The sequence below is a fragment of the Balaenoptera physalus genome, assembly GCF_965194825.1.
Source record: "Balaenoptera physalus genome assembly, contig: HAP1_SCAFFOLD_1164, whole genome shotgun sequence".
Classification (NCBI taxonomy): Eukaryota; Metazoa; Chordata; class Mammalia; order Artiodactyla; family Balaenopteridae; genus Balaenoptera; species Balaenoptera physalus.
In genome coordinates, this window is record NW_028125630.1 from 1 (window position 1) to 22,482 (window position 22,482).

At 45.1% G+C, this 22,482-nt stretch overlaps 2 long non-coding RNA genes across 2 annotated transcripts; both read left to right on the plus strand.

Annotated features, from left to right (window-relative positions):
* The first annotated feature begins 1,187 nt into the window (after positions 1-1,187).
* On the plus strand, positions 1,188-6,674 carry LOC309653789. Its single transcript, XR_014259486.1, has 3 exons — positions 1,188-1,829; positions 3,506-3,732; positions 6,653-6,674. It is a non-coding gene; the product is annotated as an uncharacterized lncRNA (long non-coding RNA).
* A 20-nt stretch (positions 6,675-6,694) lies between these two features.
* On the plus strand, positions 6,695-16,560 carry LOC309653790. The gene is made up of 3 exons (XR_014259487.1): positions 6,695-6,772; positions 14,247-14,466; positions 15,770-16,560. It is a non-coding gene; the product is annotated as an uncharacterized lncRNA (long non-coding RNA).
* The last annotated feature ends 5,922 nt before the right edge of the window (positions 16,561-22,482 follow it).

The window sequence follows — 22,482 nt, forward strand, 5'->3', positions numbered from 1 at the left end:
ATTAATCAATTGACTGCCATAACATGGGATGCGAAAATGGTGTCCCTACTGAAGGATCTCACGCAATTAGTGCAGAAGCCAGGAATGGTCCCAGAGGAGGCCTTGGAGATAGATAGGTAGGTAAGTAGGTAGATACTTTGTTGATGTGGATTTTTATTTCTTAGAATGCTGCCCACCCTACGTTAGGCCTCATAGTGATCCTGGGCAAACTCTTAAAGGAAAGCCATTAGCCTCCAACAGCTGGGGATGTTGGGATGGGCTTAACAGGCGACAGATGGCATGCAGCGTGGTGATTTGCCAAGTCTCGAGGAGGCTGAATTTAGTCCTGAGTCGACCAAGTTGTTCCTCAGGGGGCGCTCGTGAAAAGTGTAAGTCCTCTTTCCAGGCAGTGATGGCTCATGCTGAGACAATTCAAGAGGACATAGCTGCCCTGGATTTAACAGAAACTCATGAAAGACAAACTCAAAGTCAAGTGCTGCCTGTTAACAATACCCCACCTGGCCTAAATCAAAATTACTACCCATAGAGGGATTGCCCCCTTCCTCGGTCAAATAAACCACTTAAAACCAGGCCACTCTTAAGCGTGAACCCTGAAATGAACAAGAGAGGTTGGTTGTATTGGACCCTAAGGAACAAGGAGCCCAGAGATATTAGATGATCTCTGGTAAATCTGTGGAGCAATTAAAATATTTACTAAAGTTAGATTGCTACCTGGCCAGGCTTTTCCTTCAGAGACAAGCTTACCTTCCACGTCTGCCCCTGACCTCTGCCAGTGGCAAGGACCTGCTCCCACATCAGGACCCATTGGTCTCAAAGCAGGCCTCTTCTGGCCGACAGTAGCCCTTTTACTACGTAAACTGTAAAATATTAACAACACTGGCTGGCTCTGGTGGACACAGGTGTCCAAAGCTCCCTAATCCCAGGAAGCACTCATACTTTAAAGTCCCGCCCCCCCACCCCCCCACCAGGAGATGACGGGCTTTGGAGGAGAATTAATTGAAGGGATAATTATCTGCTTAGCTTTTTCTTTTAACTTTTTGTGTGGCATGCGGGATTTTAGTTCCCCAGCCAGGGATCGAACCCACGGCCCCCGCAGTGGACGTGCAGAGTCGACCGCTGGGCCGCCAGGGAAGTCCCATCTGCTTAGCTTTTAATATGGGCTTAGTTTTGCTAAAAGACGCTTCTGTGCTGGTCGTTCTCTGAGACTCTTTTCCCTTTATTGGAATGGGCTTCCTCAGTCAGCAGGTGACCTCGTGAAACAAGCCTAAGGTTTTGATGCCACTGGTGGGCACTGGCCAGTTCACCTTCCTCTACCCGTGTAAGAGGTACTGACTAAAAGGAAAGCACTGAAGGATTATGGCCTGTCCTAGCTGACTTACTTAAAGAAAGGATATGGATTCCCACCTTTGAGTTCGGTGGTATGGCCTGTGCTTAAAGCCACTACTAATGAGTACAGGCTATCTGTAGACTAGAGAGAGTTAAACAAGGCTGCTCCCTGTATTAGAGCCCCTCTACTATATATTGTTCCCTTAATGAATGACATTCAGAATAACCCTGGTAAATGGTTCAGAGTCATAGACTGGGCTCACATGTTCTCTTTGTTAAATATCACAATTTGCCTTCCCCTTTGAGGATCAACAGTACACCTTTTTCCCAGTGACCTGTGGGGTACATGAATGCGCCCGTGATTGCCCATGGGATTTGCAGTCGGGACCTAGATGCCTGCTCGGCACGAGCCACGTCCTGCAGAGACTCAGCTCTGGCATTGTGTCGACGACATCCTCGTCACTGGACCTGGCCAAGACTCTGTGTCACACACCATCACAACTGTGAGTGAACACCTCCCTGAGAGGGGATGGGCAATTGCCCGCCATAAGGTACAAGGCACCTCCTAGTTTGTTAAATTTCTGGGCTATGTTTGAAACTCAAAAGGGTAAACTAGTCCCAACTGGGTAAAGGAAAAGCTCCTAGTGCTCCAGCCAGCCTCCCAGATTGGTAAAGGAGGCCCAACATTTGGTAGGCATGCTTGGATTCTGGTGCCAACCTCAAATATTTGCTGGCGCCCATCTATGGAGCCCCCCATAGGACCTCCGCTTTTCAGTGGGGACCTGAGCCACCACAGGCACTAGGTAAACTAAAGAAGGCTATCATTTCAGCTCTCCCACTAGTGCTCTGAGGGCAGGACTTACAATTGGAAGTTCCGGCCACCCTAACGTTCACTTACGGGAGCCACTGGACCAAATGTCCGTGGGCTTTTGGCACACGTGACTCCCAGACTCAGTCCCAAGGTATTGGCCAGTGGAGAGGCAACTTGTGGAGGTACACTGAGCCCTTACTGAAACTGAAGGCTTTACTGGAGCAGAGCCAGTTACGCTGTGGATTGAGATTCCTGTTATGTCCTGGGTAATAGCAGAAGCTCCCCGCAGAGCAACTGAGGCCTCTACTCAAATGATAATGGGATCTACTGGATTGAGCTAAACCTGGCCCTACTAGAGTGCTGCAACTCCATGAGAAAATCACCACATACCCTGCCACTGAAGTTAATTTACCGTAACCTCCCGGCCTTCTATACAGGCCTTCCATTAGTGTATCCATGCAAGGCACAGGCCTCTCCTCATATTATTGAGGGCTTGACAAAATAGCTTTTACAGCCCTTGGGACTGCCGCACAAGTTATACCGTCAGACCAAGGTTCCCACATCACTGTAAAGCAAACCAGCAATGGGCATTACAAGAAAACATTGCTTGGGTTTGTCACCTATCCTATCATCTTCCAGTAGCAGGGATCCTGGAAAGACATAATGAACTTTTTTTTTTAAATGACCGCGTAGCAACATATGATTATGGAAATCGATTTGGGTCCCAGATGATAGGGGTTTTGGTTTTTTTTTTTAAGCTTTTAATTAATTAATTAATTAATTTATTTTTATTTTTTTGGCTGTGTTGGGTCTTCGTTTCTGTGCGAGGGCTTTCTCTAGTTGCGGCGAGCGGGGGCCGCTCTTCATCGCGGTGCGTGGGCCTCTCACTGTCGCGGCCTCTCTTGTTTGCGGAGCAGAAGCTTCAGACACGCAGGCTCAGTAGTTGTGGCGCACGGGCCTAGTTGCTCCGCGGCATGTGGGATCTTCCCAGACCAGGGCTCGAACCCGTGTCCCCTGCATTGGCAGGCAGGCTCTCAACCACTGCGCCACCAGGGAAGCCCCATGATGAACTTTTAAATCAAGGGCTGTTGAGAGAACTTGGAGGGCAGTGGTCCTTCAAGTGGTCAGAAATACTGCCCACGGTCCAGATTATATTAAGTTCCTACCCCTCTGGCATAGCTACACCATATTTAAATTCACAACAAATGACGAGACCACCAGCAGAGACATTTCTGTCTCTGCTGGTGTACACATCCACAGCAGACACAACCCAGTTGTCAGTTTTCACAGACATGGGAGCCCAGGCGTTGCCATGCACCGAAAAGAAACTTTCACCTGGTACTTTCATCTTTCCTTTCTCCCTCATAGAAAACCCGGAGCTTAGCCACTTCCTTCTTGATCCTGATGAGAACCTGACGTGGACCAGTGATTCTGAAACCATCCTTAGCCTGTGTTCATTCGTCATCCAGTATAAGCCAAGCAAACTACCCGCCAATTTCTGGAGAAAGAGGTGTCCTTATCTGCCATCCATGTACTTTGCTCCAGTAAAGGCACTGTGGAGCCCAGGAGGTGGAACGAAACCTCTCCCAGACCAGGTAACCCCATGTGAACAATACCCAGGGACAATCAGGTCCCCTACTGATGGCTACAGGTGACCTCCAACCTTAATCCCTACCCTGTTTGTATGCCCCTTCTTACCTGAGGAGTTACTGCCCTTGCCAGTGTTGGCTGTATGTCTATTGGTGGTTCACCCAGCCCTAGTAATCCACACACTACTGTTGACAGGGTCTGTTGGAAACAGTATACCACATGCACACAACAGGGAGTCTTACAACATAGGTCAGATTGGGGACAATGGGAGCCACGCTGTTGGCTATTCAGGTCGGTCAGTCCTACTGACATGACCACAGATACCAACACTGAGGCTAGCGACCTTCTCATGTCTCTTCTACTACTAGCAACACCCATCCTGGCTAAAAGCTAGACTCTTTAGATAACACTTATGACTCGTAGATGCCTTCTAAACCCTCAGGGCCAACTTTCACCTGAAATCAGAAGAAACCCAATGTTATGAAGTAGTGCCATTAACCAAATAGAGCCACTGTCTCTTGAGTCTTATTTAAGGCGTGCCCAGGGATAGTATGCACCCAGTAGTACAGCCAGCATGCTTGTGATCAGTGTAATCATATTAAAAATGCTGTAATGCAGAGCCATACCGACAAACTCTATGGGGTTACAATTAGATAAAATTATAGCTCTTACTAATCCCTGGCATAATGATGCGTGTAAACGCTGCCAAAAACGTATACCTTAACAACGATTGGTCTCTTTTCTTAGTAGTTATAACGATTTCTCTCTCTCTAGTACAAGTCCCATGTATTGAAGTTTGCACTAAAAGAAATTAAGTGACCAAGGGCAAGTTATCATGAATTTTCCCCCGGTTGGGAAGTCATATTTTACACACACACACACACACACACACACACACACACACACACACACACACACACACACACACACACGGAAAGGAATGTATACAACATAATACCCAGGACAAGGCATGCCTAAAAAGTCAGGAGCTTCATCCAGTTTGGGAATTCTTTCCTAACCTAACCTTCTTACAATACCAACTTCAAGATTTACATCACACTCAGTGGGACTGGGTTCTTCAACAGCTGCAACACTTGCTGCCCACAGTAACCAATCATAGCTTTTGGGTGTGACAGCAAAGACAGTTCTCATGAAAACATATTTGATCCCATGGAGAAATCTAACCAGTCTCTACGTGGGAGTTTTTCCATCCAAATTGACAGCTATTTGCTTATAACAATTACAAAATTTGTCAGGTTTACCAAGACCATCGTTAGTAAGCACTTGGGAAAGACTTGAGGGAAATTGCATCCCAATGTTACTCTTCTGGGGGATCTTAAAACATACACATCACATCTTACAGACCAATAATGAGAAGCCCAGTAGCAAAGGTAATCTGGGAGGAAATCTATTGGTATCGTTACATGACCACCTCCCAAGAGGCCACCTCTCTGAGGCTGTTAAAGCTATACAAACAGCTGCCCAAGAAAAATTTCCCCTAGAATGGAAGCAGTGGAACAGGTAGTCCTGCACTGAAGTACAGCAGCCTTGTGATAAACAGGGAAAGAAATGGGCCAAATGTACAATCTGTTTTTGAGATCACTTGGCCCACCCGGCTGTTTGTTACTAGTAGTTGGCAGGAAACTCAAGCAACAATAACACCACTCTGAGCTAGAAAGCACATACATACAATTGCCCACCAAAACAAACCTGCATGTTGCCTTAGTCACAGCAATGTATAAGATGGCAAATTTAAGCACATTCTGCTTACACAGTCATTTATTCACACAAATTTGGTCACATATTCACTCAATAGAATGAAGATGCCCACACATTCGCTCACACACACACGCACACTCAAGTATGCTCACATGTAAGACTCACACATTCACTCACATGCACACATTGAACACAACTCACAAACAGGCATGCTCACATATTCACTTACCCACAAACATGCTCACACACCATGAAGTTCACACCTTCACTCATGCATATGGATACACTCAGATAACTTCATACACACTCACATGTTCACTCATTCAAATGTAATCAAACATTAACAAGCTTACGCAATCAAACGAGCTTAAAGATTCACATGCACATGCTCACACACTCACTCACAGGTTTACTAGCACTTGTAGATACCCTGGTATACGAACATGTATCTACATGTTCAGGCACCCAGATATATTTGAAATACCATGTTCACATACATGACAGTGCTTATGAATTCACTTGCACACATGAATATGATCGCATACACAAGATCACTCACGTTCCTTCACAGGCATCAACACACTGACACATTCACTCCCACACAATGGCATACTTGATGTTAATGGGCTCACACAGTCAACAGTCTTACACACTGGCACACTTGTATTTGCTTACATGGACACACCCACATATTCACTTATGCACGCACATTTGCCTGCTCACAAGCAAAAATACCCACATATTCACTCACACACAGATATGCTCTCACTTTATCATGCTGCTGGCAGTCAATCATCTGTGAATGTCTTTACACATTTATTCACCTACAAACACACTCAATACCTCATACACATGAACACGCTCACACAGTCACCCACAGATGAACACCCTCAGATAAGGACATGCGTATATATTTATTCACTCTTAACGTCAAACAAATTTACTCTCGCACAGAGACAATCTCACATGTACTCACAAACACGTGCTGATGCTCATCAACAGTCACACGTATGAACTTGATCACACACACAGTCATACTCAATATGTAAATATACTTACGTGTTAAGTCCCCAGAGTACCTGGTCCCACATATGAACATGCTCCCACATTCCCGACAGAAATTATTATCCCACATACGACACACTCAAAATTCTATAACCTGTTCTAAGTTTCTGGGTCTCTGCCAACCCTATTTTGCCTTTCCAGCTGGCTCACTATTAAGCTGGGCCTGTAGAGATTTCCTGAGAGAGACAAGAGGTCTGAAGGAAGGAGAATCTACTATGTCTTCTCTCTGTTCCTGTTCCTCTCTGTATCACCCCACTAAAGGTAAGAATAGTCTTTCAAATGAATTTTTTTAAGTTATTTATTTTGTTTTTATTTATTTATTATTTTTGGCTGCATTGGGTCTTCGTTGCTGTGCATGGACTTTCTCTAGTTGCGGCGAGCGGGGACTACTCTTCGTTGCGGTGCGTGGGCATCTCATTGCGGTGGCTTCTCTTGTTGCGCAGCATGGGCTCTAGACGCACGGGGTTCAGTAGTTGTAGCACACGGGCTCAGTAGTTGCGGCTCGCAGGCTCTAGAGCGCAGGCTCAGCAGTTGTGGCGCGCAGGCTTAGTTGCTCCGCAGCATGTGGGATCTTCCTGGACCAGGGCTCGAACCCATGTCCCCTGCGTTGGCAGGTGGATTCTTAACCACTGTGCCATCAGGGAAGCCCTCAGATGAATTCTTAAGAAGAATTCTTTTATATGTCTTTTATATATATATATGATATGTTCTTGATCCTTTCATCTGCCCAAAACACTTAGGTTGTCTCCATTCCTTGGCTATTGTGAATAATGCTGCAATGAGCATAAGAGAGCAGAGCAGAAAGCACCTCCTTTGGATCTGTTTTCAGGAGTGGGATTGCTGGCTGATCTGCTAGTTCTATTTTCAATCTTTTGAGGAACCTCCATACAGTTGTCCATAGTGGCTGCACCATTTTACTTTCCCACCAACAGGGCACGAGGGTTCCTTTTTTACCACACTCTTGCCAACACTTGCTATCTCTTGTCCTTTTGATAATAGCCATCCTAATAGGTGTAATGTCTTAATTACAGCTTTGATTTGCATTTTCCTGATGGTTAGTTATCTTGAACACGTTTTCATATACCTATTAGCCAGTTGTATGTCTTCTTTGGAAAAATGTATATTTGGACCGTGTGCCCTTTTATTAATTATTTGTTGGTTTTGTGTTTTTTTTTTTTTTTTTGCTGTTGAGTTGATTGAATTCCTTATATATTTTGCATATTATCCCCTCAACAGATAACATGATTTGCAAATATTTTCTTCTGCTTCATAGGTCAGTTGCCTTTTCCTTTTGTTGATTGTTTCCTTTGCTGTGCAGAAGCTTTTTAGTTTGATGTAGTCCACTTGTTTATTTTTGTATTTGTTGCCTTTGTTTTGGTGTCAATTCAAAAAAAAAACATTGCCATAACCTATGTCAAGGAGCTTACCCCTGTGTTTTCCTCTAGGAGTTTTACAGATTCAGGCCTTACGTTTAAGTCTTTAATCCATTTGGAGTTCATTTTGGGGTATGGTGTAAGATAAGGGTCCAATATAGTATCTTTGCATGTGGATATCCAGTTTTCCCAGCACCATTTATTGAAGAGACTCTCCTGTCCTCGTTGTGTGTTCTTGTCAAATAGTTGAGCGTAAATGTGAGGGTTTATTTCTGGGCTCTATATTTTGTTCCGTTGGTCTATGTATACATCTGTTCTTATGCCAATACCATGCTGTTTTGATTACTATACCTTTGTAAAATAATGAAATCAGGAAGCATGATGCCTCCAGGTTTAGGTTTGTTATTTGGGGGGTGGTTCATCAAAGGGTACAAATGATCAGTTATAAGATAAATACATTCTAGGGATCTAATGTACGGCATGCTGATATAATTTAAGATATTGTGTGGTATGCTGGAGACTTGCTGAGATGGTAGATCTTAGTTTTATCCCACACACCACCCCCAAAAAACCTTTAGCTATGTGAGGTGATAGATGTATTAATCGGTTTCACCGTGGTAATCATTTAACAATGTATACATACATCAAGCATCACACTGTTCACCGTGAATATAGAAATTTTATTTGTAAATTATACTTCCATAAAGTTGGAGGGGATGGGAGGAATGTGTGTCCTGTTCACATGGAAAAAATTAATTACTCTAAACTGTCAGAGGTAAAGCATAGGATTTGGGTTACTAGAAGAATACATTTTAAGTCAACTGTCTTCAATAAACTCAATGAGCGAAAGGAAACAATGATCAAAGAACTAGGAAACAATGAGAAAGATGTATCACAAAGAGACAGATATTATAAATAGGGACAAAATAAAAGTTCTTCAGCTGCAAAGCACAGTAAGTGAAATGAAAAATTAATAAAAGATGTCCAACAGCAAATTTGACCAGGAGAAAAAGAATCAGCGAGTTTTAAAAGGTTAGTTGAAATATCCAGTCTCTGGAAAGGAAAAGAGGAGCAGAAAAGCAAAGAATGAAGAATAATGAGCACAGCCTATGAGACATGTGCATCAGCAAGCTCACCAATGTACACATAATGACAGTTGCAGAGGCAGAGGAGAGAGAGAAAGGGGTAGGAAATCATTGAAGAAATGATGCCTGAAAACCTCCAAACTCGGAGTAAAGACATGAATCTACACACCCAAGAAGTTCCACAAACTCCAAGCAGGATAAAATCAGAGATCCCCACCTAGGCACACCATGATCAAGTTATCAAAAGTCAAAGACAAAGAGTGAACCTTGAAAACAGCAATAGAAACAACTCCTCACCTACAAGTAATCCTCAGTAAGATTTGTGCCCATTTCTCTACAGAAACCATAGAGGACAGCTGGCATTGGAATGACATATTAAAAGCGTAGAACAAATGAACAAAAATACCCTTTCAACCAAGAATTCTATATGTGGGGAAAACGAAGGGGAGTTAAAGACATTCCAAGACAAACAAAAACTGAGAGAGTACATAGCTAGTAAGCTTGCCCTACAGAAAGTACTAAAAGGAGTCCTTCAGGCTGAATTGAAATAATGCTGGGCACCTATCTGAAGCAATATGAAGAAATAAACCACAAAGGCCAAGGTAACTACACAGGTAAACGCAAAAGCCAGTATTGCTGCACTTTTGGTTTGTATCTCCTCTTTTTGTTCTCATATATGATTGAAAATACAAATGTATAAAGCATTAACTATAAATCTCTGTTAATGGGCACCAAATATACAAACATGCCATGTGTCACCATAATTAAATAAAGAAATGTGGCAGAGCTGGGGAAAAGCAGAGGTTTTGAATACTATTGCAACTATCTCCGTATTAATACAAACTTGATTATTATAAAGTTAAGATATTAATTGTAACTCCCAGTGTAACCACCGACACTGCCCCCACAAAAAGCTCCAGCACTATAAAAAAACTAAAAAAGGTACAGAGAAAGGAGTGATAAAGAATCACTTTGTACACTAGCAAAATGAAATTAATAACAGAAAAATACAGTAATTGAGGAGTGAAGGAACAAAAAAAGGCTGGCATGTGGAAAATAAATAGGAAAAGGTCAGGAAAAGTCTTTCCCTGTCAGTAATCAATACAATAACCATAGATAAAACTGTTCAACGAAAAGACAGCACAAGTGAGTGAACTTCAGGCAGTCAGTCACCTTAGCGCTGGATGCTCTGGCCAACAGTTAGCCCCGTCTGCACATTTTCATAGACAATCAGGCCATTGTCGTCGGTCTGGCTGTCTGGTCCGGCCCATGGCAGCAACGACGTTTCCTTGTGTAAAACTGTCCCCTTTGGGGTAAAGAGCCCTGGGAATCTCTTGGCCCACAGACTCCCAAATTATAAATCCAGGTCACACGTGTCTCTATATATACTAAAGCCACTATGCAGGGCTTTGCCAAGACCCTCCTTCTTGGCTTTGGAGTTCCGGGCCTTATTGATGGTGACCGAGGCATGCATTTTACTTCTCAGGATACACAACGCTGGGCTCTTGAACGGCATTCAGTGGACCTTTTGCCTCCCTACCCGGCCTTAGGCTGCAGGACTCAGAGTTCCAGAGTGGCTTACTTCCACAAGTTCAAATTCCATTACAGGAAAATGGCACGTTTCAGTCGCCAGTCACACGCCAGAGGTGAATTGTAGTATAGCGTCTGACTGCATCCTTTGATGTTTGACTGCTGAGGGCTTTTAAACGTCAACCCTCCCTCTTCCCCAATGCCCCACACTCTCTCCTTTGGCGCGGTTGTAGGGTGGAGGGGAGGAGGAGTGGGCGTCAAACTACACTAGCTACTGCCAGCACAAGGGAACTGTCATGCTGGCCCCATCCACGAATCACAGTAGAACTCCCAAAGCAATTTCGTCCTTTCCTGACTCTCTCAAGTCTTTTTTGGAGCAGCTTGAAAAGGCTACCCTGCTCTCCCCCCAGAAGCCTCCTCATGTAAGGAATACACTTTGCATCGCGTCTCGGTAGTGTGTGTGTGTGTGTGTGTGTGTGTGTGTGTGTGTGTGTGTGTGTGTGTGGTGTCACCAGTCTTGATTGACCTTTGAACCCAACTTGGGGTAGGGGTCCATACTGACTCAGGATGGCAACAACAGCTCTTCTCGCCAACCTTCCCAGGAGCGCAGTGCAGAATGTGTGCTTCCCATCCGTGAAACGTTAGGGTCTGTCAAATTAGATGTCCTGGATCCCAAGGCGGTGTGCTTACTGGAAGTAAGGGACATGGCTTATGTTCTCCTGAACGTGAAGTTACAGCTAACACCCACTCTTGCTTCTGTGCCCAGCGACAATAGTAAGTGGGATTAGCATAAAATAGTTGTCGATTTCTTCCTCGTTTTAAGCATTCGTTACCCTTGACCACTCGGCTAAGTGGGGCTGAGTACAACAAAAAGTCTCGGACTGTTGACCGAGAAATCATTCTAGGAAGCCTGTCCTGTTAACGTGTGCCGTGCTGTATTAGTCTGCTCAGGCTGCCCTAATAAAATGCCATAGGCTGGGCGGCTTAAACAAGACATTGGTTTATTTCCTACAGTTCTGGAGGCGAGGAAGCCCAAGGTCAGGGTGCCAGCATGGTGGAGTTCTTGGTGAGGGCCCTCGTTTTGGCTTGAAGATAGCCGCCTTCTTCCTGTGGCTTCACGTTGGGGTGGTGGGCGGAGAGCACCATCTATGGTCTCTTCCTGTAAGGGCAGTAATCCCAACGTGTGGACCGCAGCCTCCTGACCTTACCGAAACTGAATGACCTACCAAAGACCCAGTCTCCAAATACCATCTCCTGGGGGCGGGGTAGGGTGGGGGACGGGCTTCATCGTATGAATTGGGGAGGCAGGGGATGTACACACTCCAGTGCAGAGCATGTGCTCAGCCCAGTCTTTGAAAGAAGTATCTCTCTCTGTCTCTGTCTCTGTCTCTGTGTCTCTCTCTTCTCTCTCTGTCTCTGTCTCTGTCTCTGTGTCTCTCTCTTCTCTCTCTCTCTCTCTGTCTTCATTTCTTGGAGGCTGGAAATGAATTGGGGAGCCCTGATGAAACACTGTCTGGCTCCTGTCTTTACTGCTTTCTCTCCACTCTCCATTCTCACTGCATCCATATCGACTTTGTATGTCCTTTTCTAAGTAGCTTTTACAGCATTAAAACCTCCAAATTCTCTTGCTCTCTCTTGTGGGAGGTTTTAAGCGTTGCTGAGATTTGATCTATACACCTTCTCTCTCTCTCGTTTTTGAACTAAGTGTGTCTCAGTCAGCGTGAGCTGCCCCAGGGTGGCAAATGGGGAACACATGCAGGTTCTCATACCCCAGGGCGCCGCCCTATAGGGACACTGTAGCTTTGCTCTTGCAGTGGTGGAATGAAAAGGAAGGGATTCCTGTGGGCTCACCGAGGCTCAGGGTGAGCTGGGCCTTTAAGGCTTCCAGGGAAGCTGAAGACCTTGGTCACTCATTGGACGGCGGTGCTGTCAATCCTTGGCTGCTGGCAAATGAGCTTAGAGCCGGCGCTGGAGGACGTGGCCCTTGGTTGACCCTTCCAAGGTCCGCCTCCCGTCGCCAGCCAGTCAGGCTCTTTCCCGCCCTGTGCGCAGCGGCCTCGGCGCAGTCTCGGTGGGGCGCTCCACAGGCCGGCGGTCTGCCCTTCCCGTGGCGGGGCCCCCAGAGGCATCTTGGCAGACCCTTGTCCCCTGTGCAGCCGGCTTCTCTGCAACCCCCACCCCGTGCCGGAGGCCCCGCTGCCAACATCATCCCCTCCCTCAGCGATACTCAGCCCGGCGGCCGCCATCTTCCCCGCGATCTTCACTGCAGCCTGATCCGTGTGTGGCGCGTCCCTCCTGCCATGTCTGCCACAGAGGAGCGAGGGCCGATCCCAGGTGGCCAGGCCGGAGCTGGTGGCGGGGCGGGTGGCGACCCCAGTCCCCTCGGGGTCCGCGCATCCCCTTCGGGAGGGATGGATGGAGCCGAGGGGGCCGCGGCCCTTCTGGCCTCCCTGGGGCTCTCCAGAGCCCTTCACGGGGAGGATGGTGGGCAGGAGGCCGCCCAGGCCGCAGTGGAAGAAGACTGGGATGTAGAGCTGGTGGAGGAGGAGGAGGAGGAGGAGGAGGAGGTACAGTTTGAATTAGAGATCGAGGACCAGGAGGAGGATGAGTATCAGTCAGAAGAGGGAGACGAAACTGAGGAAGAGGTCGAGGAGGAGGAAGAGACAGAAGAGGAGGACGAGAATGGGCTCGAGGGCGCGGGAGTGGTCGCGGGCCACGGGCCCCCCACGGCGCAGTTTCAGTCCCTGTTCCGGGATCTGGTCCATTGCCGTGTGCACCACAGCCACTACAACGACCGTGTCCTGGTCGGGCCCCACGCCGGCCGCGTGATGGTCAGGCGCCGCTCCCGACGGCCCTCGGACCCTGCAGAGGATGCCGCGCCTCCTCAGGAGCAGGAAGGCCTGCGAGAGGCAGGTGAGGTCTGGCGGGGCGAGTACCAGGCAGAGGGCACCCCGCCCTGGGAGCCGCAGGAACCTGCAGAGGGGGCGGCATCCCAGAAGGCAGAGGAACCGGCGGCGGAGGCCGAGTTCTGGGCGGACGAGGTCCTGGCTGATGCCTCCGAGTCCTGGGAGGCTGGGGCGTGTGGACCTGACGACGGGGCCGAGGCTGGCGAGGGGCGGCCCAGTCCCCAGGCCCTCGCAGCCCCTGCTGGGGCATCGGCCTGAAAGGCAGGCCGCGCTCAGCGCTGGCCTCTGGCGGTTAAGCAGCGGGTCAAAGCTCTCAAAAACCTTCAGGCACGATATGCACAAGTAGAAGCCCAATTCTCTAAAGACCTTTATGATCTTGAGAAAAAGTATGCTGCTTTCTACCAACCTAGGGGCAAACAAATGGCATACCTCACTTTTGGTTGACGGGCTTCTACAAATGCAAAGATTCCCAGTAGGATGACCTGAGAAAATGATGAAATGGCACAGGGGCACTTTTCAGTGGTTGAGGAATCAGTGAGCTTCGCGGTAGAACTTGTCTTTAAATTGGGTGAACATTTTCCAGTGACGTTCTGGCAGAAACATACAAAAATGCTCTGAGAATCAAATGATTTCGATCCCTTCTCCAAAGGGCCAGAAATAATCAGCAGCACAGTCTGTGAGGTCTACTGGAAAGAGGGGGAAAATGTTGTGAAAACTGTCAAGCAGCAGAAGTGTGAGGCCCATGGAAGTGTTGTATCAACCAGTAGGAACATGGCCAGCTCTTCTTTTTATTTATTGATTGATTGATTTATTTATTTTTTGACATATTTCTCTTCTCCAGAACCTCCTGAGGGCAGAGAACTAGGTTCTGCTGCTGATTTTAAATCGGGAAATGCTTCCCACCACCTTGTGATGCCAAAGTCCGTATCATTCGACACTAAAGAAGAGAGTGCACATCAGTATGAAAATGCTGAGGAAGAGAAAGAGGATGGAAATGAAAAAGCAGAAGAAGGACCCAAAGTGGATACGGTCTCAGCAGAGGGCAGCTCTGGAGAATACAGGTATTATTGTATAGTGCAACCATTCCTGACATATACCTGTTACTAACAGCTTTATGTTTTGTTTTGTTTTGTTTACATACTTAATTTATTTTTGGTTTATTTTTTAACATCTTTATTGGAGTATAATTGCTTTACAGCGGTGTGTTAGTTTCTGCTTTATAACAAAGTCAATCAGCTATACGTATACCTATATCGCCATATCTCCTCCGTCTTGCGTCTCCCTCCCATCCTCCCTATCCCACCCCTCTAGGTGGTCACAGAGCTCCGAGCTGATCTCCCTGTGCTATGCAGCTGCTTCCCACTAGCTATCTATCGTGTTTTTAATTTTTTTTGTAAAGTAAATAAGAAAAAATTGTTGAAATTTAGTTTTGGAAAAACGGTTTAATGTTACTAATGGACTTGTATTCTAGATGATATAGAAGGAAGTGTGTTCTGAAAAGTATTTCATTTGCAGCCGCAAGTCCTTTGTCCTGTAGCTTTAAGACTACTACAGATGGGAAATTTATCAGACCTGGAAATAGAGACCTATATGTTTTTAGAGGTCTAAAATATAGAGACCTATAGTTTTAGAGAATGGTCACCAGAAGAAGCAGCTAAAGCGAGTAAGCTGTGCACTAGCTGTACCTTCATCCCCTGGCCACAGAAATGGAGTCTCTCGGAATAACAATGCCTTTGAGAAAGTGACTCCTTACAAAGTAGTAAAAAGTTAAGGATTTCACATAAGACTGCATTTCATGAGTAGTTCACAAATATTAGTTCGATTGAGATTTTTTATTCAAAAGAAAAGAAAATTAGCCATAGTAAGATTATTGGCTATCCCTGAGTCGGTAATTCAATCTTAGTTTCTCCTTCCTCTACCCATTCGTCTTTTCCTTTCTCTGTCTCATCTCTCTCTCTCTCTCTCTCAGTATCACGCTCTTTCTTTCTTAATTTTCACACCTGTGGATGTTTGATAACAGCCTCATTCTCATTTTACAGATACGGAAACTGAAGGTCTGGGATTATAAGGGATTTATGATTTGTGTAAGGAGCATAGGCTCTTAAGGTGGAAAGACATTTAAATCGCAGAGTGGCCTTTCAAGAAAAAAATCTAGCGTTTATAGTGGTGGGCAAGAGAGAGATGAGGTTGGTGTGGTGAAATGATGTGCACCCTGACAACCAAGGCTCTGGGTTACAAGAAGAAAACATTTTGTTCTCTCCTTGGAGAGCCAACAGATGTACATAGTATTGACTCATATTTAGAAAGTCCCTGCTGCATGTTATTGGTGTACAATTGTTAATTGACTCTTATCCCATCCTACAGTTGGAAGGCATAAAAAGAAGTGGACGGCGAAAGAAAAGATGAATTTGTTCTTCACGGATATTCTAGTTTTCATTAGCCCACAATACAAATTTTGTTCCAAAGTTCAGCATCCCAAAAGGATATTAACTGACATCTGACTTTATTCTTACCTTTTACAGATAAATCTGATAGTATTGTTCACGTTGAAAATAAAAGTTTGTTTGACATGAATAAGCTGCAGTTTTTTTTTAACCTAAATAACACTGACTCCAACGTATCTTTGTTCTGTTTCTTTCGGCCCACCTTACTGTCATTGAAAGGGATTTCTTTCAACTATTTGGTAAGCCTGTTTCAAATCCTTTTATTGCAGCCTCAAATAAATTAAAATATTAGATTATAAACAAGTTGTGTGACGAGAGAGATGGTGGCCCAGCCTCTAGTATATGTTATTGAAAGGACCTGACGGATGACCTAGCTTGCCTGGAGACCAGATGGCGCTATTGGCCTGCCATGGAGCAGCAGCAGCCGCAGCTGGGAACTTGTTTGAAATGCAAATTCTCAGAGCCTGCTCCAGACCTACTGAATTGGATATTCTGAAGGTAGGCTGCTAGCCATCGGGTTTTACAAGTCCTCCAAGTGCTACTGAAGCACACTAAAGTTTGAGAACCACTGCTTTAGGGCAATGGGGGAAACGTTTAAGTACACCTACGGTAGGACCAGCCTTAATTCACTGACTTGGTACTGTTGCAGGTAAACTGAACAGGATGGTAAGATCTGGGCTGAGGAAGACACTAGAATTCTCAGGGGCCTGAGACACAAAGAGCTCCCGGAGGGATGTGTTAGTTTCCTAGGGTTACCGTAACAAATTACCACAAAGCAGGTGGCTTAAAACAACCGAAATTTATTCTCTGACAGTTCTGGAGGCCAGAAGTCTGAGGCCAAAGTGTCGGCAGGGTTGGTTCCTTCTGGAGGCTCGGAGGGAGAATCTGTTCCATGCCTCTCTCCTAGCTTCTGGTGGCTGCTGTCAATCCTTGGCATCACTCGGCTTGTAAATGCATGATTCCAATTTCTTTCTTCATCTTTACATAGTGTTTTCCCCTGTGTCTCTGTTTCTGTGTTCTTTCTCTTCTTATGAGGACGCCAGTCATACTGGATTAAGGGCCCGCCCTAATCCAGTATGACCTCATCTGATCTTTATTACACCTGCAAATACCCGATTTCCAAATAAGGTCACATTTACAGGTTCCGCGGGTCAAGGCTTCAACATATCTTTTGCGGGGACACAGTTCAGCTTATAACAAGGGGCAAAGATTCAGTAGTGGAAGGGAGAAAAAGATGAAGGAAAAACCTAGTTCCAAAAGGATAAAAGCATTATGATACCATGCACGTATGAAGTTTAAAGACATGCAAAAGTTATTAGATTGATTATAGGTACATGTATTTGTAGTAAAAGGCATACATAGGAGTAATGCATACATATGTAGTATGCAGAAAGGTGTGTATGAGAACAATAAACTTATTTAAGACAGTGGTTAAATGTATGGAAAGAGAGGGAGAATTCAGTTGGGGAGAGGTACACTGGGTTTCAATTTCATTTGTAAGCTTACGTTTCTTATGACGGCTGATGGTTGCATTGGTGTAGCATTCTCTGTACCTTTGTCGAGGTCTGAAATATGTCCTAATTTAAAGAAAATGAAAGGAGGAAATGGGCCTAATATCTGGAACTTCTTTAAGGGAAAAAGGTGAAGGGGTACTTGAGCAGAGCAGAGGACCATAGAAGGGGAGAACCAGGGGTTTGAGGGTAGAAGGCCTTATCTCTATATTTAGTGAAGGCTGCTTGAGAGCTTGCTAGTTAGCATCAATACCTTTTTCTGTTTTCTGTGCTAGTGCCTCACGTACCCTAGGGTAGATTAACATTATTTATTTACGTGTGTATCTCCCCAGCTGCCTAACGTGTGAGCTTCTGAATTGTTTGGAACTTAAAGGCTTTTATTTATTTCTCTCTCCTAAAGCACTGTGTTTCCTTCTTCGTAGATGCTTGATAAAGGTCTGTTAAAGTGAAGTTAGTGTAAGGTATCCGCAACCCTTTCCCCTGTCACTGGGGTTGACATTTAAAAATGCATTATCCTAGAGTAACACAGGGTATTCCTTATGGCTAGAACAACAACAGAAAACGGCACAAGGCCTTTTGTCACCATTGTTTAATGAAAGAACAGTCCAAGTAGAAATTTATCCATGTAGGGTCCCTCGAAAGGCCTCAAATTGGTTTGCTTCTGTATGGCTCATGCCATGCCAGCAGGGTGTGTATGTGTGTATTTCTGTGTTAATACAGTTAATGTATTAACTATAGTTAATGTTAAAGGCCTTTACCTGGGCTTAAGAATTTTCGGAGGTTCACTTTATTTATTTATTTATTTATTTATAATTATTTTTTGGCCACGTCGTGCGGCATGCAGGATATATCAGATCCCCGACCAGGGTTCGAACCCGTGCCCCCTGCATTGGGAGCGCAGAGTCTTAAGCACTGGGCCGCCAGGGAAGTCCCGGGAGGTTCACTTTAGACAAACGCCTGCACACCTCTTTTTGAGATAAGCCTTTTTTGGTGCATGCTGGGAGTCCGTGTCCCTGCCCCTTACCGAGCTCCAGTTCCCTAGGGCCCTGACTTTACTCCCCAGGTGGCCCCGTGTCCCAAGCCCCAAGAGGCATGTGTGTTCCTCTTCACTGAGTCTGTGCTTCTGAGAGCTGAGTGGCACCGTCAGTGTTATACTCTCAGGACTGAGAGGTATCTACGAGGTGCTGGCTGTGTATACAGGGAACAGGACACGTGGGCTACGTTACCCACATGTATGCACCTGAAGCCTCTCATGTTGAGGGAGGAAGCTCAGGCTTGCTGCTCTAAGGGTCTGCTGTAGCTCTAACGTATCAGGCTTCTCTGAGTCTCTGAGAGACGGTCCTTAAATCAGGTCAGGGACGAATCCTGCATTTCCTGTTTCTCTGGGTGTTTGTGGGTTTTTCTGTGTCCACACGTATAAAATATGTTCTCAGTGAGTCCCTCAACCTTGAAAACTTTGTGCTCCTTGTAGGAAAAGACCTGTCTTGTCCCTCTCTGCCTCGTCCAGGAAAGGTTAGGATGTTCTGATATTTTCCTTGCTTATGGCTCCATCATCTGAGAGGATTTGATCGAAAAAATCTCCTTTTATTCCACTACCTGAGAGGTGACCATTGGGAGAAAAACAGAGGGGTAGGGTGGGTGCCGGAGTTGGAAACAGTTTTCTGTACCAGTTAGGGATATTCTAATGACACTAAAGTTAATGATGAAGAATCACTTTTACTCTAAACCACCTATTTTCAGATGCTCATAACTCCAAGGAATACAAATGAGTACACGTTTACAAGTCTAACAGGGCAGGATTCTCAGACAATGGTGTTCTGGGAAATGTGGTATTATCAAGTCCTGTGAATCACATCATATAGTAGGATCTGTTTTGAGGCATAAAATGTACATTTCTTAGAAGTCTGAGCAATGAATTATGCGTGTTTACAGAATAGGAATTGATATCATCACCAAATCTATGAAGAAAATGAGTTTAAAACGATTCTAAGAGGCACCTAAAAGTTGGCCCTTCCCTCTCTCTCTCTCTCTCTGTCTCTCTCTCTCATCCAATTAGTTATTTACTCTGCTGCCTTTCTCTCCATTTTCCTGCGTTATTTTAGACCGCATCACTTCCTGACAAATTATGAACTGGTTCATGTATACAGAAGATAATACAGCATATATGTAAGGTATATCATAATAATATAAAAACCTGGGTACCCACCACCAAGCTTGAGAACTAGAACACGGCTAATGCCTTGGAAGCCCACCTGTGCCCTTCCTGCGTCATCCCCTCATTCCTTCCCTGAGGTAACCACGATCCTGAACTTTGTTAAAAATTCACTTATTTATACATTCACGGCAGAGGACTGTTCCTTTAAATAATGTTATTTCTTGTCCATTTTGGATTTTATGTGAATGTAATTATACTAGATGTATTATTACTTGCCTTACTCTTTCTCCCCCCCCCCAATTTTGTGTTTGTGAGATTTATCCATGTTGATGTGTGCAACCGTAGTAATCAGTTTTCATTGCCGTATAGTTTATCCATCGTATGAAAATTCCACAGGGTGTCTATTTCCTGTTGATGGACATGTGGGTTGTTTCCAGCTTTATGCTTTTGCAAATTATCTTGCGACGAATTTTCTCATTCATATCCCCCTATGCCCACATGCAAGAGTTTCTGTAGTTTCTCAGTTGAGGGCAATCTTACGCACTGACCCCTCCGCCCCAACCAGGGTGACATTTGATAACGTCTGGAAACATTTTGGTTGTCATAACTGAGGGTGTGCTACTGGCGTCTAGTGGGTGGAGGCCAAGGATACTGCTAAACATCCTACAATGCACAGGACAGTCCTCTACAACCCAGAATTGTCTTTCCAAAATGTCAACAGCTGAGTCACCCTGATCTAGAGTATAGGCCTAGACATGAAATTTCTGGGTCGTAGGGTCTGCCCAAGTTCAACCTTACTGGTAACACCACTTATCTTTCAAAACAGTTGTACTAGTTCATCCTCCCAACAGCAGAGGATGAGATTTCTATTGGCTCCACATTCTTGCCAACTCTTAGTATCATTACCTCCATTACTTCTTGCCTGAACTTTGCCCTAGTCTCCTAACCTTCTCCTACCTCCATGTCTTTCCCCACAGATACATGCTTCATATACTTGCTAAGTTAACCTTCCTAAAACCCAACTCTGGCCATGCCAAATTCCTGTAAGAAAATTTTGATGACTCTACTGCATACACAATAAACTTGGCATTTAAGACGCACACAAAAGGGCCCACTAGCTCTGTAGACCTAGTAATACCAACTTATTAGGTGGTATTCAAATAAGCCGTGCCCTTTCTCTGCTCTCTGCAGCATGTGTGTTGTTGAACACTTACCCTTTCTTAAGTCAGTTCTACATTCATTTCTAGGTCCCTTAATTCAGCCAGTTATTAAATCTTTCAAATTTACTGAGGATTTGTCTTTCTCTGTCTCACTTATTTCCCTTAACATAATACCCTGCAAGTCCATCCATGTTGCTGCCGATGGCAAAATTCTTTTTTTATGGCTGATTAGTATTCCTTTGTATATATACATCACATCTTCTTTGTCCATTCATCTGTTGATGGACACAGATTGCCTCCATACACTGGCAATTATAAATGACCATGCTATGAACATTGGGGTGCATGCATCTTTTTGAATTCGTGTTTTTCTTTTTTACAGATATATGCTCAGGAGTGGAATTGCTGGGTCGTATGGTAGATCTATTTTTAGTTTTCCGAGAAATATCCATACTGTTTTCCACAGTGGCTGCACCAATTTACAGTCCCACCAACAGTGTAGGATGGTTCCCTTTTCTCCACGTCCTCTCCAAAATTTGTTACGTGTGTCCTTTTGTGAGGTGATGTCTCACTGTGGTTTTGATTTGCATTTCCCTGATGATTAGTGATGTTGAACATGTGTGCATGTGCCCATTGGCCATCTGCGTTTCCCCAGAGACAGGAGTGGAGACTTCATTATTAAGGCTACAAGAAGCCATCAAGGGGGTCTAATCTGGGATGTAATTTGTGTTTTAGAAATGTCACTCTGAAAGCAATGTGAAGAAAGGTCAGAGAGGAGGAAGAATGCCGTGTTCATTATAGGAGTGATTTATGTGAGAGATGCTGACGTTCTAGACTAAGGTAGGGGTATTGAAAGCACATGAAGAAGTGTGTAGAACTGAAAGGCAACAGTTGATTGGCTATGGGTGATAACTGGATGTGGAGATACGGAAGGTGTTGTAAGCGTAGAAGAATAAGCGGTGGTAGATGTATTGACAACTTAGTATGCCTGAGTGTGAGCAGGAAAAGAAGGAAAAGAGGAGAAACCCCAGGGAATTCCCTGGTGGTCCAGTGGTTAGGACTCGACAGTGGCCCGTGGCCCGGGTTCGATCCCTGTTCTGGGAACTAAGATCCCAGCAAGCTGCTCGGCCAGGCCAGAAAAAAAAAAAAAAAAAAAAAAGAACGAAACCCGAAACCAAATCAATGGTGACAGGAGGGAGAGGTAGAAGAGGGAGAGTGCAGATGGGCAAAAACTAGAGAGGCCAAGGAATAGGAGGGCTCAGTGAGATAAAAGAACACGTGTAGAGAGAGTAGAAGAATGAGAGAGCAGCATGGCTAGGCGCTTGCGGTCCAAGACTGGGATATTTTCATTTTAGAAGTGAGAGGTAGAGTAGTTTAGGGTAAAGAATAAAGCAAAGTGTGTCCCCACCCCTCCCCGCCCATATACACTGCAGATGCTTGGACAAAATGATCGGAAATGACCTTTTCATTTTTGACAAGCAAGTATTGTCTCTACGAGGATGCCTGAGTGACCAGAGACAAGGGGTGCAAGATTAAGAGCAGTAGGGCTGGGCTCAGCTGACCCACTGCTGTTGTGATGGTTAGTTATAGAGGGATCCCCCACGTAAGTATGTGGCTTAGTTCTATGTGGCTCCGCCCCGTAAGTGAGAAGAAAGCACTTACTGCAATAGAAGGAAAAAGAGGGGGAAAGGAGAGGGGAAACGAAGGTGTGAAGATGCTCTGCTGGTGAAGAGAAGGAAGGAAATCAAGAGAAACATTTAAAAAACGTGTGATTCTAAAATGGTTAAAAAGAAAAAGTGGGGTGCTT